A 4,056-nucleotide genomic window follows, 5' to 3' on the forward strand; every position below is an offset into this window, starting at 1 on the left:
AATTAAATACAATAGCGTTCAAAAGCACAGCTACACAAATATGGACATGTAGATTTTAACAAACATGACATTCAGTGAAGTACAGGACAGAATGGTCCTTTCAATAAAAGGTGCTCTATCACTTGGATTTCAACGTGGGAAAATTATTCTCAATGCTTCCTCATATAAAACACAAAAGTATTCTAGAGGTATGTTTTTAATATTTCAATTACAACTTACATTTAATATTATTTTGTATTAGTTTCAGGTGTACCACATAGTGATTAAGCAATAACATGCTTCACAAAGTGTTCCCCACGACATATCCAGGAGCCACCTGGCACTATACGTAGTTATTACAATATTATTGACTATATTTTTATGCTGTACTTTACATCCCTGCAACTATTTTGTAGCTGTCAATTTGTACCCCTTTTCCTTTTGGGGGGGGGGGGCTAAGTACAGTGGACTTTATTGATGGTTCATGACAAGGCAGGAGTCCCTAAGCTTCTCCCATTCTTCAGGGGCCTGGGATGGAAACTGAAGGTCAGGAGATTCTCAATGTGTTGGGGGATTAATTGAAGGATTCCCCAGTAGCTGAGAGCCTCTCTTCTCACTGGGGCTGGTGGCCCAGGCCATGTGGACCATAACACCCGCCACCCTGTTGCTGTAGCCAAATTCATTGTCATACCAGGAAATAAGCTTGACAGAGTGGTTGTTGAGGGCGATGCCTACCCCGGCTTCAAAGGGAGAGGAATGAGTGTCACTGTCAAAGTCATAGGAAACAACTCAGTCCTCACTATAGCCCAGGGTGCCCTTGAGGGGGACCTCTGATGCCTGCTTTACTATCTTCTTGGTGTCATCATATTTGGCAGCTTTCTCCAGGTGGCAGGTCAAATCCACAGCCAACACATTGGGGTGGGGACACAGAAGGCCATGCCAGTAAGCTTCCCATTCAGCTCAGGGATGAACTTGCCCACAGCCTTGGCAGCACCAGTAGGAGCAGGAATGATGTTCTGGGCAGCCCCTCAGCCATCATACCACAGTTTCTCATAAGGCCATTCATGGTATTCTGGGTGGCAGTGATGGCAGATTATGGTCATGAGTTCCTCCATGATGACAAAGTTCTCATGGATGACCTTGGCCAGAGAGGTCAAGCAGTTGGTGGTGCGGGAGGCATTACAGACAATCTTGAGGGAGTTGTCATAATTGTCATGCTTCACACCCATCACAAACATAGGGTACCTGCAGAAAGGGAAGAGATGATGACCCTATTGGCTCCACTCTTCAAATGAGCCCCTCCCCTCTCCATGGTAGTGAAGACACCAGTGGACCTCACAACATATTCAGCACCACTATGGCTCCATTTGATGTCGGTGGGATCTCACTCCTAGAAGATGGAGAGAGACTCCCCATTAATGACAAGCTTCCCATTCTCAACCTTAACTGTGCCTTTCAACTTGCCTTGAGTAGAATCATACTGGAACATGTACACCATGCAGTTGAGGTCAATAAAAGGGTCATTGATGGCAACAATAGCCACTTTACCATAGTTAAAAGCAGCCATGGTGACTGGGCACCCAATGGCCAAATCCATTCATTCCGATCTTCACCATTGTGTCTCAGGGTTGCTGCTGGCACTACACAGGAAGATGTGGCTATCTGTCAAACAGGAGGAGCAGAGAGCCCAATCTGCACTTCTTAGTCCCTTCACCTTTTTCACCCGTCCCCCTAACCCCCTTTCCTCTGGCAACCATCAGTGTGTTCCCTGTTTCTAAGAGTCTGTCTCTATTTTGTTCGTTCATTTATTTTGTTCTTTATGTAAGTGAAATCATACAGTATTTGTCTTTCTGTCTGACTTCTTCAATTAGCATAGTGCCCTCTAGGTCCATCCATACTGTTGCAAATGAGCATGCTAGATGTTTTAAAGACCTAAATAGTAAAGATAAAATAATAAAACTTTTACAACACAATATAGGAGAAAATATTAATGAGCTTGAGGCAACAAAGGGAATGAGAGAAGATATTCCCCAAAATACTATAAATGCCACAAATGACTCTTATCTAGAATGTTTATATGTGAGTGTGTATATATAAGCTATATAAAAAGACAAGACAATGCAATAAAAGATAAACATACATTTTACCAATAATAAGGGTATAAAATGGCAAATAAACAAATGAACAGGTTAAAACCTCATCAGTCATCAAAAACACACATATGAAAATTAAAGCCACAATGATATATCACTGTACGCAGACTGGGATATCAAAAAATACTCAATATAAAAAAATATTGGCCCTGGCTGGTGTAGCTCAGGGGATTGAGGGAGGGCCTGTGAAGCAGACAATCCTGGTTCGATTCCCAGTCCGGGCACTTGCCTGGGTTGCCAGCCAGTTTCCAGCAGGGGATGCATGAGAGGCAACCATACATTGATATTTCTCTCCCTCTCTCTTTCCCTTCCCCTCTAAAGATAAATAAATAAATAAATAATTTTAATAAGTTAAAACAATGTTGTGTATATGTCATAGGACTACACAAATGAGTAAATACATAGATATTACTGTGAGTCATGTTCCCCACTACAGAAGAAGTGAAAAACAAAAAAATTAGCAAGGGAAGTTGAGGAATTGGACTAATTGCACTGTAATTAGAAGTAAAAGAAAAATGGGATTTTTAGAGGTTTCTGCTGAAGGTACCATAGCCAATGACACACCAGGTCTTGGTTTCTAATGTCATTCCTTTCTTGAAAGAAACAAGCTCCCCTGGAAAAGTACAGGAGAGCTAGCAGATGAGCTGGAGCATCCTGCATACTGGGCAAGAATCATGACTGGATGCTAAGATTAAATTGGAGAAAAGATTTGAAGAAAAGAAGGATATTTGTATACCCTTCAAGTATCTTCCCATACCTTTTAGCTAATTACAAAATAAAATAAACTTATAATGAAGGAAATAGATAACAACTTAACATAATCAAATTATTCAACAAAAAAGCAACACATCAACAAAAAGAGGCATATGTGTTCCCAGACGTGTTTGAGGACAAAATCACATGTAATATTCAGACCCTGAATACATAACACCAATTCATTCACAAGGAAAAACTAAAGAAACCCAACCTGGGGAATATTCTACAAAATATCTGGCCTGTATTCTTATGTAAGACCAAGGAAGGCTGATTAGAGGACACTGAAGATCCCTGACAATTAAATACAGCATCTGAGCTTAAACTGGATCCTTATCTATAAAAATCCTGTTAAGATATTATTGGAACAATTGATATACTTGGAATATGACCTATAGAATAGGGAACAGTATTAGTTGATGTTAAATTCCCTGAATTTACTAACTCTACTATGGTTATACAAACAAGGATCCTGGTTCATCAGAAATACATACAGATGTCTACAGCCATACCACCCTGAACATGCCTGATCTCATCTCTGGGAAGCTATGCAGGACTGGGCCTGGTTAGTGCTTGGGTGGGAGAAATACATACAGAAGTGTTAAGAGCTGTAAATGGCCTGGTGCATGCAATCTACTTTTAAATGATTCAAAAGTATAATGGCTATAAGGTATTGTTGTATAGGCAGATAAAAGATAGGCAAATAGGTGATTGGTTCATACAGAAATAGATAATAAACAAAGAGAGAGAGTATGTAAAAAATTTCTTTCATTTCAACTACTCTTTTCTCTGGCCCAATTCACTTCTTCCTTTAATTTGTATTATCTTGTTTGTTTTTCTGGCTTTCTTTAATGCCTTTTATTAATTTTTTATTCAAATATATTCTCCCTTGGGACCATTTTAATTTATTAGCCATTTCTGACGTAGTCCAATCTTTTACTTGAATCTCTTTCCTGAAATCAGTCAACTCTAATGACACTTCCTGCAGGGTGGGGAGGGGGGTAGGTTGGTTTATTTTTGTTCTTAGTGCTTTCTTTTTAAATTATTCATATTCGGGAGGGATTTATGACACAGCTTTATTCTGCATCAGGGGTGATTTTTGCTGGAAAACTAGCAACTGAAACGTGTTGATTCTTAGTTTCTGTTTTCTTCTCATATTAGTATTGAATAG

At 39.7% G+C, this 4,056-nt stretch overlaps 1 pseudogene; it reads right to left on the reverse strand.

The window, feature by feature from the left end:
* Window positions 1–537: 537 nt before the first annotated feature.
* Window positions 538–1,595, reverse strand: LOC118999265 (glyceraldehyde-3-phosphate dehydrogenase-like; annotated as a pseudogene).
* Between the last annotated feature and the right edge of the window lie 2,461 nt (window positions 1,596–4,056).

This window comes from Sturnira hondurensis, unplaced genomic scaffold (genome assembly GCF_014824575.4).
Source record: "Sturnira hondurensis isolate 20B ecotype Veracruz unplaced genomic scaffold, ASM1482457v3 Scaffold0014745, whole genome shotgun sequence".
Lineage (NCBI taxonomy): Eukaryota > Metazoa > Chordata > Mammalia > Chiroptera > Phyllostomidae > Sturnira > Sturnira hondurensis.